This window comes from Equus caballus, chromosome 7 (genome assembly GCF_041296265.1).
Source record: "Equus caballus isolate H_3958 breed thoroughbred chromosome 7, TB-T2T, whole genome shotgun sequence".
Lineage (NCBI taxonomy): Eukaryota > Metazoa > Chordata > Mammalia > Perissodactyla > Equidae > Equus > Equus caballus.
The window spans coordinates 55,637,171-55,653,676 of record NC_091690.1 but is presented as its reverse complement, the minus strand read 5'-3'; the positions used below and the strand labels follow the sequence as shown (position 1 = coordinate 55,653,676).

At 42.8% G+C, this 16,506-nt stretch overlaps 1 protein-coding gene across 1 annotated transcript in view; it reads left to right on the top strand.

The window, feature by feature from the left end:
• HNRNPM (heterogeneous nuclear ribonucleoprotein M) overlaps positions 1–16,506 on the top strand; it is a 357,001-nt gene that overhangs the window by 34,684 nt on the left and 305,811 nt on the right. The gene's annotated exons all lie outside the window — the stretch shown is intronic.

Sequence of the window (16,506 nt, the reverse complement as noted above, 5' to 3'; positions counted from 1 at the left end):
TTCAGCATTTGAGGAAGGGGGTGGGTAGGCAATCACTACCTCATTCTTTATTTTAAATGACATCGAAAATACTATACCATCATTATTAAAATTATAAATAAAAGAAAGAAAATATTCACGTATAATCCCAGAGTCCTAAAATATTATACTTTTATCATCCTTGATCCTTTTACTCCTTTTCATTTATATAAATGTTACATTCTTTTAATCACAGTATAAATACAATTTTATTGGTGAGCTTGCGGGCAGAGGCTTCTGGCTCTTTGTAGGCAACAGCAGAGGGTTGGTTGTCCAGGACGTATGTCATCTGGAGACTCCAGAGTCTTCCCAGTCCAAGTGGTGGTGCTTCTAGAGTAGGTCCTGGTGCCCTCACGATGGGGTTGGCCATTATCCCTGGATGCATGGATCCCAAGCCTCTTCTCTGTCTCATACCCCAGAGTTTCTGTAAATTTCCTAATGTCCTTTTATAAATTCCCTTTCTGCCTAAACTAGCCAAAGTGGATTTTGTTGTTTCCCACTAATAACATGGATTATTTCCTTAGGAGATAAAAAACAAAAGTTACCAGCTCAAAAGGTATGATATTTAAAGACGGCTGTGCTACACATTTTCTTTCAAAAGGCTGAACCAATTGATGATGTTACCAAAAATTATTTTACTAGATTTAACACCTTTTTCGAACATATATTTTCGTTAATTCTTTCTAGTTTAGTAGATATAAAACAATGTCCCATTGTTGCTTTGACCCACAGTGACTTCTTTTTATATTCAGCTCTGCTTCCCAAGATTCTCCCTCTAGCCCTCTCTTTTCTTTTATAGGCTTGTGATCTTCCTTTCCCCTACTTCTCTCTCCAAGCATATTCCCCATTCCATTCTCTCCTCCGCTACTGGAAAAGCGTAAAATAGCGGTTGTCTAGAAGCAATTGATTTTCTGCCAATAAGGTATTTCTTAATAGGAGTCTTTGATGTCATTTAATACAACAAAAAAGAAATTGCTTCTCAACCGAACTTTAATGACATCATAATTTTATTTATTGCCATAAATTTTATTTCCATAAACACCAAATTACAGATATTTGCCAATAAATAATTTTCATCAGAAGAAATAACTTTCAGTCTATGGTAATAGTCACCTGAGAATCTCGAAATATGCGCATGGTCAAAACAAGAAAACTCCCTAACTTGGGTGAAACTGGAGGGCATTATGCTAAGTGAAATAAGCCAGTCACAGGGCAAATACTGCATGATTTCACTTATAAGGGGTAGGTGACATAGTCAAATGCATAGGAATAAGGAATAGAACGATGGTTGCCAGGGCTGGGGGAAGGGAGAAATGAGGCTTTGCTATTCCATAGGTAGAATGTTTCAATTATATAAGATGAGTAAGTTCTAGAGATCTGCCATACAACATTATGCATCACACATAATTGTATTTAAAAATGTAATTTGATAAAGAACACTCATCATTTAATTTAGAAAGTGATTATTTCTTTCATGTCTTGTACCTTTTATTTCTTATTCTTGTCTATTATCTATTGACCATTTTTATAATACTTCATTGAATAGGACTGGTAATAATGAGTTTGTTTCATTTAGTATATTACAATGTAAATCTTAAAAATTCTCCACTCAGTAATATGCAGACTTCTTTAAATATGTATTATTTATTTGGCCTGAAACATTTTAGCAGCATTGCCTTAGGTTATGAAGTAAAATCTTGGCTTCTCAGGCATCATTCAAAATGAAAATAGATGGATAGAGCTTAACACTCTAGGTAATTCCAGTGACCTGGCTCTACCCATAATTTAGAGAGCAGAGCATTTTTACAACTAAGATCCTCGTCTGACAATGAGTTCTTCTGTCTGCCTGAATGGGAGAGGCAGCCACTGGAGGCCATGAAGACTAAACACAGGTGAATATAGGCTGAGCAGCTGCTACTTAGTGTATTGTAAATTAAGACCAAGGTAAAAAACGGAAACCAATTCAGCATGGGCATGAGCATGGCTAGAGTCCAATGACAGGGGACTTATCACAGGAATGTGGCCACATGTTTGGGGAATGGCAAGCTGGAGTGTAGGCCCTTTTAGAGTGTGACTTGGGGTCCTTATATGTACGACATGGATCCTGGGCACTTGGCATCCATATACTCATATTCAATAGATTTTGGCCAATAGAACCCCTGCCATGTGGTAGACACTGTGCAATGGGGTGGGGATACAAAGATCACCAAGATCCCTCTCCTGACCTCAGAGAAGAACAAGGTTATCATTGCCCCTGCAGGTGGACAGAGTAAAAGAAAATTTCACTGAAGTAAAAGACTTCTCCCAGTGGGCAATGGTTCCATGATAGCTCTTCTAATCCTTTCAAAAACCTGAGGAGATACATTATTATTTCCAACTCACAACTAAAAACCACTGAGACACACTTTTTGCCAGGGGTTGCAAACTCAAATGGCTCCAGGTATCAGGCAGGTAACAAAACTGAGATAAGTAGGCCAGTGTAAGGTGCCAGGGATTGGTGGGGATTGTAGAGAACTGGTGCAAGTGTGCTTTACCTGAAGACATTCAAAGTCGAAACAAACCAAAATAAAAGCAGCCTGGTAGGGCGAACAAAATAAGACCGGGGGCCAGGTGGGGCAGCCAGTTTCTGATGTCTGCGCTAGCCATCACAGCCACCCAAACTCTGAGGCTGGGAAAGAAAGTTAAGGTTCCCTGACCACTCTGGCTCCCACTGTTCTCGCTTCTCCACCCCAGAGGAAGAAATAGGGGTAAAAACAGCAAAGCTATTTTAGATCTCTAATAACATTCTTCTTACTCAAATAGATTGTAAATCATTTTACGAAGTAACACTGCTTAAAACCGTATAGCTTTGATTTGAAACATTGGCCAATGCGATAGAATAGAAATTTCAGAAATTCAAAATTGCATGGAACTTTATAATGTGCTGGAGGCAGTATTGGAATAGGGAAAAGAATCACTATTGAGTCAGCGTTTGAAGAAACTGGATCTCACCAGGGAAGAAAATGAACTTAGAGCCGCACATTGGAATAGATTCTCAATAAGTCAAAGAAGGAACTGTTTGAAAACCACCTGTCAAAAAAGGAGCTTGAAGTAAACAAATTAGCATAATCAAATACTATTGAAAACTGTCGTGGGACAACCTGAATGTCAGTATCAGCGTGTTGTCCTACTCCAGGGGCACCATTCGTGTGCAAAAATCTGTGGTAGCAGAAAATGCTGTAAAATACACACTAAAAGGAAAAGGAATAAGTGGGGAAAATCTTATACCTGAAGAAGGATAAAGACAATAGAAATGTATAACGTTACCATTTGAATTCCACTTGAGTGCAGTAAGAAATGAATAGGAACCGGCCCCATGGCCGGGTGGTTGAGTTCCCGTGCCAACTTCGGCAGCCCGGGGTTTCACCAGTTCAGATCCTGGGCACGGACCTGGCACTGCTCGTCAGGCCACGCTGGGGCAGCATCCCCTATAGCACAACTAGAAGGACCTACAACTAGAATATACAGCTAGGTACTAGGGGGCTTAGGGGAGAAGAAGAAGAAAGGGAAAAAAAAGAGGATTGGCAAAAAATGTTAGCTCAGATGCCAATCTTTTAAAAAAAAAAAAAGAGTAGATGTTTTGTTGCTGATAGAAAAAATACAGTATCTTACGTGATAAAATGTTCATCCTTGCTAGTAATTAAAAACAGGCAAATAAGATCTCGGAGGTATTATTCCATCCCCATTAAAGTAACAAAACCAGTGATAAAATCCAGTGATGACAAGCCTGGGGGAGAAATAGGTTCCTGAGAAATGGTTTATTAGGCTGGTCTCTTTGGAGATTAGTGTCATAAGCTTTCTCAAGGACTGTAAAAGCATTTATATGTTTCGACCAAATAATTCCTTGCTGCCACCAGGAAGCGTTTTTTTTTTTTTTTTTTTTTAAAGATTTTATTTTTTCCTTTTTCTCCCCAAAGCCCCCCGGTACATATAGTTGTGTATTCTTCGTTGTGGGTTCCTCTAGCTGTGGCATGTGGGACGCCGCCTCAGCGTGGTCTGACGAGCAGTGCCATGTCCGCGCCCAGGATTCGAACCGACGAAACACTGGGCCGCCTGCAGCGGAGCGCGCGAACTTAACCACTCGGCCACGGGGCCAGCCCCAGAAGCGTTTCTTTTTTAATGCCAAAGATGTTTATAAAAAGATCAATTACAAAAATATAAAGGGAATAAACACTTACATAGCTATTAAAAATGGCAAAGTATGGATGATGTAAAGGGAAGGATCAGAATGTGGAATATTGGACTCTACTGATACCATGGTATAAAGACATTGGTAGAAAAGAGAGTTTTGGGTGATATAGAGAGGTAGTTCAGTTTCGAGAGCACAGTAGGAGGTCTGCTAGGTTCTTGGAGACAGAGAAAAAAGACAAAGTCATAGATACCCAGATAAGTGCACAGATATTTTCAATGTGGTAAGTGCTACCAAAATAAATATAATAGCTAGTGTGTAGGGGGTGATTAATATGTCCCACGCACTATTCTAAGCACTTTACATAAATCTCAAGTAATTATGCCCATAGCCCTGAGAGGTTAAAACTGTTATTATTCTATTTTATAGATGAGGAAACTGAGATAAGGGAGGTCAGGTTCTGTGCCAAAGGTCACATGGCTCTAGCACAGGTCAGCCTAAGGTTCTGGCAGGAGCTTCAAGGCAAAGCAGCTAACCCAAGCTGGCGAGGACCAGAAGAGCTTCCAACGAAGGTGACACCTGCTCTGCGTCCAGCATGACAGGAAGGAGTGAGACGGGGCAAGGGCATTTGCAGAAGAGGAGTTGAATGAGTAAAGGCAGAGATAAGAGGAGGTGTGGCCTGGTGTACCCAGGGACCACTGGCAGGGTATGTTGCTGGAATACAAAGTTTCACAAGGAGAGTAGCAGGTTTCCGATGCGGTCAGGGGTCAAATCAGCAGGGCTTTCCATGCCATGCTGAAAAGTCTGGACTTTGTTGGGTTTGACGTAATGGTATGAGGGAGAAGAGCTAGCATTTATTGTTCACTGCCGTGTGACAAACCCTCCTTTAGGTGCTTGACATGGGTTATTTCAACAGACTATTTTCTTTCTATAACGTTTCTTTCATTAATAAGAAATAGGGAACCAGCCCTATGGCCTAGCAGTTAAGATCAGTGTGCTTCACTTTGGCAGCCCGGATTTGGTGTCCAGGCACAGAACCACACCACTCATTTGTCAGAAGCTATGCCGTGGTGGCGGCTTACATAGAAGAACCAGGAGAACATACAACTATACACACTACGTACTGGGGCTTCAAGGGGAAAAAGGAGGAAGATTGGCAACAGATGTTAGCTTAGCACAAATTTTCCCCTGCAAAAAAAAATAAGAAATAGGGATCACAGGTCATTTTAATCAGGCAAAAGACTCCATGACAACCTATCCTATTTCGTGTTGATGCTACAAGAAAGATGCTGCCAGAATTAATGTTATAAAGCAGTACTGTTTTTAATGAGAAAATGACAATAATATCCATGCATTATTTATATTAGATAAAAGCTTTGTAAGTATTGTATTATTAACCTTAAAATGACAGAACCAATTAACCATAAACCAATTTATTAGAACCACATTATCTCGATCTCACCCTGTGATTCTATTTTAAGGAGAAATAGCAAAAGAGAAGAAAACAGTTGATATTAAGATCTATTAAGAGAAAAATAACTCCTAGGTCAAGTCCTGAGGTCAATGAACCTCTATTTGAGGTCACTATTTCTACTTTACAGAGTGTACAATGAGGCCTGGTGTCCAGAGCAAAGACCACTGACCCTGCTGGTGGCAATTATCAATTCAGTTCATTAGCTACACTTAATAAGGCAGGGAAATTGAACAGACACCACAGGAAGATTTTTCAAATAAAGTATTTATTCATTTATTTTAGCAAACGCTTTTTGTGTGCTTAACTCTGTACCCATCCTTTTCAGGACATGGAGATTTCTCCAGACGATGGGAATTCTTGAGCTGAGACTTGAGGTATGGAGTTTGTCAGGTAGACAAGCAGGAAGGAAGTGTATTCTAGGCTGGGGGAACTCCAACCCGTCTGTGGAAAGGCCCTGAGGCCCCTTTGTGCTTGCTGAGTTTGACGACATCAAATCCCAATCGCAAGATGAATGTGAGGCAGTGAGACTGGTTGGTCTTCAGGGTCCAGATTACAAAGGGCTTTTTAAGTCATGAAGAAGGTTGAGCCTTCTTGATGAGCAAGGTGGATCATGATTAGATGCATATAATAGAAAGATTACTCTGGGGACAGAATGGAGTCACCACAGAGGAAACAAGAGGAGCCCTTAGACCAGTGAAGACATGAGGGCCATCTCCAAGCACAAGATATTGACTGTCTCAACTATGGCTGTTGCAATGAAGAGGAAAGGAACTAGAGCTGTTCAAGGCGATGGCAATGGTGAGTGTGGCAGAGAGCGAGAGGAAAGAGTCAAACAGGAATCCAAGCCTCGGTCCTTAGCGATGGTGGTACCTGTTGCTAAAATGGAGCAGGAGGAGAGGGTTTGGAAGTTGGGATGTGTATCCAGGTAACATCAGCCCCAATGTCATCCTTTGATAACCAGGGCCAGGGTTACTCCTCTAAGTCTTTTGTGGTGGGAAAGCTCAAGTCAGACTGAGCCTTGACATAACTGAAGGAGTCGCTAGGCCCAGCACACTGCAAAGCTCCTCTTTCCATTTCTTTCTTTTTTTTCTTTTAAGGAAGGTTAGCCGTGATCTAACTACTGCCAATTCTCCTCTTTTTGCAGAGGAAGACTGGCCCTGAGCTAACATCCGTGCCCATCTTCCTCTACTTTATATGTGGGACGCCTACCACAGCATGGCTTGCCAAGTGGTGCCATATTCGCACTCGGGATGCAAACCAGCGAACCCCTGGCCACCAAAGCGGAATGTGCGAACTTAACCGCTGGGCCACTGGGCCGGCCCCTCCTCTTTCCATTTCTAAGAAGCAAAAATAGAGCCACATTCACTTTTTAAAAAGAATTATACAACTTACATGTGACTGTATGCTTGTTGGAAAAATTCAAGTAATATAATTTACCTTTGCTTGGTTTATCAGAATAGATCAGCAGTTTTCAAACTTTCGAACTCAGTAACTCTTTATACTCTTAAAAATTATTGAAGACCCCCAAAAGCTATAGTTTATGTGGGTTATATCTACTGATATTTACCACATTAGAAATTAAAACTGAGATGTTTCAAAACAATTTATTAACTCATTTTAAAAGAATAATAATAAATGTCAAACTAAAACCCATTAAATGTTAATATAAGTAACAGATTTTTAAATGAAAATATGTTTTCCAAAAAGATATTTAGTGAGAACAGTGACACAGTTATCAAGTTATGCCAACTTGCTCAATGACATATCTCGAATCTGCTTCTGCCTTCAATCTGTTTTGATATCACGCGACGTGCACCTCCAGAACTCTTCAATATATATTCATGAGAGAATGAAAGTTTCAAAAGCGAATAATAGTTTTGTATCATTATGAAAATAGTTTTAACCTCACAAATCCCCTGAAAGGATCTCAGGGACCCCAGAGGCCCCTGGACTACACTTTGAGAGTCATTGAACTGGCACATTAGGGGAGTGCCAGAGTCACAGCGTGATTGGGTTTCAGGGAGGAGCTTGGCAGTCTCAAACAAGACAACCACATCTGGACACCCACCTTCTCACTAAACGCAGCTCAGCCTCGGAGCAACTTTGGGGGGTTACCCAACTCAGGCAGCTCTCTGCCTCAGTCGTGTTACCTGTGAAATGAAGTGATAACACCAAACAACTTCAATGACTCTTCCTGGTTTAAAATTCTATGAATTTATAAGCCTGCCTGTAGTAGGCGCTCAGTACATATTTTTTGAATGACTATATGAATAAATGAATGAAGAAAGAATGCACGATGTTGTTGAAGGGTGAATTTGCATTGAGTGGAAAATTTGACTAGAATTCAGAGGTCACCTTTGGACCAGGTGTCCTGAATAGATGCAGTGAACAGATGCGAGACAGTGAGGAGTGGAGGGGGGTGTCTATGATGAACTGGAGGGCTTATATCCTACTTAAAGGAAATAATTAGATTTTGTAGTAGATGCTCTTCTAAACCGAGAACCCAGGCTGGATTTGGCCTGTGGGCTCTGAGTTGGGACTTCTGAACCAGATGGTCACCTGGGTTCCTTCTGACTTGAAGCAGAGCTTTACTGGACCTCTTCCTGGAAGACCATATGCTTCATGCTTCTTCTCTTTCTCCTCCCAATCTAAACCTATGGATGGGAAAGGATCTAATAAACTCATTCATTGACGGCAACTTCAACCAGTGAGACCAATACCATGAGAGATTTGCATTTTTACAGGGTTCATCTTAAGCAAAAATCGGGAAGTTCTGATTGCGGAATTTGGGCGTCAATGATCAGGCCAGAGCAGGGAGCCCTGGCCAGGGACCAGAACCCATGCCACATGTGCCTACGTGCCCGAACCTGGGAGCTGAAGCACTACCTATAAAGACCTTCTCTACAGAATCACCAGGTGCTTTGATCGTCAGAAGCATTTCTCCTGGGAATCTATGTCCCGGGGAGGTCTCAGCTAAGGCAGGCCCCACCTGGAGCCAGGGCCCTCCTTTTTAACAGGAATTTACTTCCTGTGGCCACCCACACCCAGAAATTTGCTCCACTTAACCAGCATCTTTGATGCCACATAACAGGGCTTTCTGAAGAGCTCTGTTCCTCAGGAGGGATTTTTCAGAAGTGCTGAGATGAGCAGCCTGGTACCTTCCCAGAAAACAGGTTGGGGAGTTGGTAACCCCCTTCCTGAGTGCCTTGCCCTGCTCCTCTGCATTCCATAAGCCCAGGTCACTGGGGGTGTATTGAGGACATCCCTATTGAGCCATTACTGGAAGAACCATGGAAGGGTGGGAGAAGGGGAGGATCTCAAGTCTGGATTGACCTTCGGCCAGTCCTATATAGCATCCTGATTTGCCAAATGCCTTCACACAGACATGGCTCTGAAACCCTGGGGCCTCAGGCAAGAGAACTTTCTCTAAGTCCCTAAGACCTCTTCTCTGGTCAGTAATGATGAAAGGAAATGGAGCTTTCTCCACTAGTACAAAGCAAGGCAACTACAACCATGATCATCACAAAACAAGCTTCAAGTCTCAGGGAGGACCTACCTATTTTAAGAGAGCATTGGATCTACAGTAAAAATTCGAGGTCTCACAAAAGAACCCCGCAGTTCTGTTGCAATGGAATCTGGCTTTTACTGACCACCCAGGGAGCTGTCAGACCATTGTCTTGTTTGTTTCTGAACTGTGAACACATGGGGAGTCTCAGAGCTTTAGTGACTGGGATTAGGAGAAGTTACAATCACATGCCATGTGCCCCAGTTACAACACAGCTGGCTCTGAGATTTGAGTACGCAGGACAGCAGGGCACAGATAGGATGTGACAGAGATAGTGAAGGGTAATCCTCGTCCTATGGAGAAGTGCATGAATGCGTGATCCTTTACTCATGGTAAGAGACATGGGGTAGGTCTCTGAGGACTTTCCAGCTCTTTGCTTTGGTTTTTCTCTTTGAATGAGAATGAGGGTCTAGAAGTGTCACCAAAGACATGCTATGGGAAAACCCTATGTCCAAACCACAATGGCCAGATTGTTCCCCTCCCCTCCAAACACACACACACACACACACACACACACACTAGCGCTGAGAGGAGAGCTGAACCCTGTACTGTCCTTAGACTTGGGCGATGAGGTCCTTCCTCTGACCCCTGGCCCTTAGGAGCACCCTCATTTTGGAGTGATGGTTCCCTTCTGGTGTCTGGGACTATTTGGGCCTAGCAGAGCCATCTGCACAGGGTACTTTGAGCCCAGATGGGAACCTGGATGGGTCTTGGTCTCTCGTCCCATTTCTCCTCTTTGGGGCACTCTCCAACCCCCCAGCTTGTGCATGGGGTTGACCAGATGCCTCTGGGGCTCTAGGACTTGTGCTTATGTGCTTGCCCAGGGCCCTGTAGCCAGTTCTGGTTCCAGGAGGGTGGCCTGCCAGGCAGATTGCTCCTGTTAGTGGGCTTGATGTTTCTTGTGTGGGCTTGTGTAAGAATGGTTGCCAGAATGTTGCTAACACTCTGAGTGTTTATATTGACCTCTCCCCTCCCCTACCTGAACCTGTGAAGATCCACATATCAAAGGGGCATTAGGGGCTTGAATCACCTCCCCTGGCTGAGTTGGTTTGCGTGGAAGGAGGGGAAGACAGAGGAGTTTGAGGAGAGAGTGGATGGGAGCCCATTTCCTCGGCTCTTCTTTTTCTATCTGTGATTGAAGCCTGGCTCTCCTGAGTCTCTGGCACCAGGGTTTGCCTCAGGACTGTGGGATATGAGGCATCAGCAGGCACTTCCCCAGTGAAAGTTCCCACCGGGCAGGGATGTGGCCTGTCAACTTTCCTCAACCAAAGCGTCTCTCAGGCCCGACCTTGGGTTTTTTCGATGATGGCAGTGGATGGGGCTTCTAGCGGTGGAACTTCATTCTGGTCTATTCACCTTATAAAACATAAGCCTGCCTCAGAACAAGCTGCGGGGCCACCTCCCAAAAGATCTCAGCGACCTCCAGAGTGTCGTCCTGGCATTTTCCCTACACCATTCACAGTGGCTTTAACTTGAACTTCACTGAACTCATCATGATATGTAGTTAAAGTTTTTAATTAATATTTTATAACTTGTTTTTGTTTACAATCTGTCTCCCTCACAAGAATAGAACCTCTTTGAAGGCAGGAAACATGCATGTCTCATTCCCAGTTGACTAGAAGTTAACAAGGCAGGTGTTCAGTAAATATTTTCAAGTGGTTGAATGAATGATTTCATCACTGGACTTTCGTTTGGTGGAGGGTTTGCCCATGTGCATTCTACCTTCTGTTCCTTTCAAATTCTTAGGTCACGTTTGAAGAAATGTTATCAGAAGCAAAGTGGGTTCCCTCCTGGCGAGTTAAATCAGCCTCTCCACCAGAAGGAGTTGTCTCACAAAGTAAAGTATATTTGCAGCAAATGGGAGGCCACATGGAATCATTTCCAGAGTCATGACGTCCCTGAACAAAGGGAAGCAGGGACCTTTTATTTCGGATGGGGAATGAATATTCAAAAGGGAGATGTGGGTATTTGCTTGCACAGACTCAGTTGGAAAACCTGCTTCCATGTACACTGCAAGTTATGGTAATAAGGCCTAAGCTCCTCCTGGAGACATCATAGCATTAAAAGTGAGGCTGAGGTCATAGGTGTAGCTTTTGTGGTGAGGCTGGGTCTGGTTCAGGGTGGTTGGTGATTGCATCTCATTAACATAACAAAAGGAAAAAGAACAATTTGGAAAAACAGTTAAATGCTTCCAAACCCACCCTTGAGTTTCTCATGGGGCAACTAGTTGGTGACAGAAACTCCTCATATATTGCTAATGTTTCCTTCCTTGAAAGGGTCTCCTGACCTGGCCTTGGCTCTCAACTTAGTCCAGTTCCACTAACATCTATTGAGCGTGATGGTCAGACAGACCTGGGTTTGATTCCTGGCTCTGCTATTTTCTAGCTGTATGGGCTTGGCAAGTTATTGACCTTCCCAACCCTCAGCTTCTCTATCTGCAAAACAAGGGTAAAAATATCTACCTCCTAGAGTGTTATGATTACAAGGAGCCAGAGATAATCTATGTGAAACAGTAAATACACTGCCTGATTTTTGCAAATGCCACAGTTGTTAATATTGTTTTTTCCTCAGGGCCTGCTACTAACCACTGGTTCTGTGCTAACCACTGGGAATACAGACATGAACAAGATGCCATTCAAATCTCCCAATCCAGACAGGAAGTGGCCTGAGCACCAGACCTGGGTGTGAGGGTAAGGCAGGACTAGCTCTCAGATCTCAGTCCTCGGAGCTGAGTTACGAGTGAAAGACAGGATTTGGGGAGGGAGGGAGGCAAGGGAGAGAGAAGCCCAAAACCCCAGCCCAGCCCAGCCCAGCCCAGCCCAGTGGAAGGTCCAGAAAGGATGGGCAGGGGTGAAACTCTCAGAGACTGAGAGTCTGGAGATGGGGCACCCAGGAATGGCAAGTGGAGGCTGGAGCAGCCACTGAGCAGCAGGTTCTTTTAATAAAGCCTTGGGACTTCAGGTGTAGTGAGAAGGAGGTGTTGAGGGCGGGTCAGTCTTAAGGAGTTTAGAGTATAATAAGGGAGACCGACACGTAAGCAAACAAGAATATAAACAGGGACAACACGTGTGCAAAGCTGAGAGGAAGCACAGAGGAGGGAGTGATCACTGCTGTGGCATGGGATGGAAGGCGTGGTGGGTATGGCAGGAACCAGGGAAGGCTCCAGAAAGGAAGAGCCTAGGAGGATTGGGGAGGATGAGAAGGATTTTAGTGGGGTGAGAGGAGGGCTGGAATATTAAATGGAGAAATGAAGCGGTGTGGTATGTTTGGTGTTTTCAAGGTAAGGATCAAGGCTTTGCTTGTGCTGTCAAGGGTGCATGCGCTGGGCTGGAGGGGAATTTTGGCATCCTCCTCCAATGGATACATCCTTGAAGAGTCCTGCTCTTATGTCTTTACAGAGAGCAGGTCCCACCCAGTAGTTTGAAGCAGGCAACCATGATCTCTGGTGCCCCCTTCTCCTCAGTCTGGGGGCCTTGGGTCAGAATGCTGGCTTTGGAGTCTCACATAACTCTACCACTTACCAGTTGTGGGGCACTGAGAAAATGACCTACCCTCTCTGAACTTACAGTTTTCTCATCTGTAAAGAAGGGATAGAAATGGTGCACACTTGATATGGTTGTTGTACTACTTAAATGAGATAGTGCATGTAAAGGGCTTAGTGTAGAAACCCTACATAACATGCACTTGGTATGTATTGGTAAACATCTAATATTCTTTTATTCATTCATTCACACATGCATTGGTTCACCATTTAACATCAGACACTGGGGACCCAAGAATGAACAAGGCCTAGTCCCTGCCCATAGGAAGCCTGTGCTGAGTGTTTGTGTGGGAGGGCGAACAGATAAACAGGTGATTACTGAGTCATATGATAAGTTCTATGGAAAAGCCGTGCACACGGAGATGACAGGAGCACAGACGAAGGGCACCCTGGTTGCCATGGTGATGATGATGCTCAGAGCATGGACTAAATGTTGAGGAGAGATCCCCAGTCCCCAGGAGTCAGATCAGGACCAGCCTTGAAAGTCAGGTCAAGGCTGTCAGCCCTTATCCTGAAGGCCATGGGGAGCTGCTGAAAAATCTCAAGCAGTGGAGAGACCTGGGCCTATCTTCATTCAAGAAGGTCACTCTGGCCCCAGTGAGAGCTGTTAGGGAGCCCTAAGGCTCCAGGTGAGAAATAATGAGGTACCTTCAAGGAGCTGAGGGTCCCAGTGAGGTCAGAGAACTGCGCTCTACTGTAGCAGGGCCCTGAGAGGGCTGCACAGATGGGAGTTTTAGACCAGAGTTCAGGATACGGAGAATCTCTTAAGGAGCATTTGATGTATCTCTTAAAACATGCAAGAAGTCTAAAGAATGGAGTAGCCAATTTCATCATTCACATTTTATTTATTATTTAAAATGACAATCCAATGAAGGCTAGCTAAAATCCTATTTCTCTGAATTGGTTTCTCTCACTAAAAGTTTTATTGTTTGATATCCTGTATTATGTTTCAGAGAAAAGGGTTTGATCCAAGATTACCTTTGTCTTCTATTGAGGCATGACGTCAAATTTACCATATCTCAAACCTGGTGAGTCTATTGAGGAAATAAGGGAGTGAATATCTCGGACTGTCCATCTCACATAGTAGGTGCTTTATAAATGTTGAGTTTCTCTGCTTTATTTATGTCTGAATCATGTCCAACGAAGTTGAAAGTGTTTGTTAACACTATTACTCACAGATTTCCTAGTCAAATTCCAGGCATTGTCAATCTCATCTTGTATTTAACTGTGGGTTTTCAGAAATGTATGTTATACAAACACTGTATTCACCTATACCAGTTCCTTTTCTTTTCTTTAGCTCTTATGTAATTCAGATGCTTGTTGAGCATCTTTATTGTCCCAGAGTAAGGAAGAATTTCAGAGAGGTTTCCAGAACACTATTTCACTGGTTTTAGGAAACTCTTTCCCTAATTCTTTCGCCCCTCGTGATCACGTTCTCGGCTGTGGATAGATTGAGTGCATTGGCCACATCTGCTATGGCTGCCTGGTTCTCCTGTCTCCTCGAGCCTCCTGTGGGCCTAGTTTTGAATCAGAAGGTAGGTGACACTTTCCTCAGGGTTTTCGCTGTATGCATTCAGTATCCTGGGTAGGAAAGTTAACTCTTTTGTGTTTTTGATATGTCATTTATATCTCTGTTTCTCCCATCTAAAAGAATTTGGGTGGAATGCTGCATAATGAAGTTTTTGGTACCCCATCAAGCCTGTTTGGCCCCAAATAGCCTCCTTCTCTGGGACATAAACAAAAAACTATTGATTCTGGGACATTTCCAAATTCCAAGAACTCCTAAAGCTCTACTTATTTTGAGGCCGTGCTCAGATTCGCCCTGTGAGTCTTTCCTCTATCATGGCTGTTAAAATGATAAACTTGCACCAAGCTTTCCAACCCACATTGAAGAGCAGATTTGAGTTAAAGGGAAATGTGCTGTGGCAATTGCTCTGCAAATGTACTGACATAAAGACAAATCAATAAATCAAAGATGTTAAGAGCCTGGCTATGAAACAGGATGCTCAGAATGTATTTTATTGGCTAAGATGGGCATTACTTCAAAACTCGTGCTACAGCACATCTATAGAGTATCTACCATTTAAAGAAAAAGAACTCTCTTACTTGAGGCTGGTGAGAGGTGTGGTAGATGGGATTCTGGGACTCTGGGAAAGAAGAAGATGAATGTTGGTGGCAATACAAGTCTCTCATTACATAGATGGAAGCAGTCTCTCTTAGAGGGGGTGGATAGGGAAGAAGGACTTTCACATTTACTGCACAGCTACTCTGTGCTGGGGGCTGTGATAGGCACTTTGCAGGCATTATCTTTAAATCTTCTTTTTTTAAAATAGATTTTATTGTTTTTAGAGCAGTTTTAGGTTCACAGCAATATTGAGCAGAAGGTACAGAGTTTTGCCATATACTCCTGCCCCCATACATGCTTAGCCTCCCCTATTATCAACATCCCTCACCACAGTGATATATTTGTTGCAACTGATGAACCTACATTGACACATCATTATCGCTCAAAACGCATAGTTTACATTAGGGTTCACTCTTGGTGTTGTACGTTCTATGGATTTGGACAAACACATAATGATGTGTAGCCACCATTATGGCATCATACAGAGTAGTTTCACCGCCCTAAAAAGCCTGGGTACTCTATCTATTCATCCCTGCCTCCCTGCTAACCCCTGATTTTTTTACTATCTCCGCAGTTTTGACTTTTCCAGCATGTCACCTAGTTGGAATTACCCAATACATAGATTTTCAGATTGGCCTCTTTACCTTAGTGATACACATTTAAGTTTCCTCCATGTCTTTTCCTTGTTTGATAGCTTATTTCATTTTAGTGCCGAATAATATTCCATTTCTATATGTACCACAGTTTATTTATTCATTAAAGACTTCTTGGTTGTTTCCAAGTTTTGGCAATTATGAATGAATCTGCTACAAACATCTGTGTGCAGGTTTTCGTGTAGACTTGTTTTCTTGTTTTTTGGGTAAATACAAAGAGCATGATTGCTGTATCACACAGTAAGAGTATGTTTAGTTTTTCTTAGTTTCGTTGAGGTATAATTGACAAATAAAATGGTAAGATATTTCATGTGTACTGTATGCTTAGTTTTGTAAGAAACTGCCAAACTGTCTTCCAAAGTGGCTGTACCGTTTTGCATTCCCACCAGCAATGAATGAGAGTTCCTGTTGTTCCACATCCTCACCAGGATTTGAGCTTATCAGTGTTCTGGATTTTGGCCATTCTAATAGGTGTGTAATGATGTCTCACTGTTGTTTTAATTTGCATTTCCCTGATGACGTATGATGTGGAGCATCTTTTCACACGGTTATTTTCAATTTGTATATATATCTTCTTTGATCAGGTATCTGTTGAGGTCTTTTGCCCATTTTCCAATTAGGTGGTTTGTTTCCTTATTGCTGAGTTTTAAGAGTTCTTTGCATATTTTGAATTGCAGTCCTTTATCAGATGTGTTTTTTGCAAATATTTTCCACAGTCTCTGGTTTCTCTTCTCATTCTCTTAACCGTGTCTTTCACAGAGCAGAAAGTGTCAATTTTTTTAAAGTCCAGCTCATCAATTATTTCTTTCATGGATTGTGTCTTCGGTGTTGTATCTGAAAAATCACCATCAAACCCAGGGTCATCTAGCTTTGCTTCTATGTCATCCTTTAAATCTCCTTAACAGTCCCTCCATCCTTGTTTTCCAGACTCAGGCTTAGAGAGGTCAAGTGATTCTTCAACT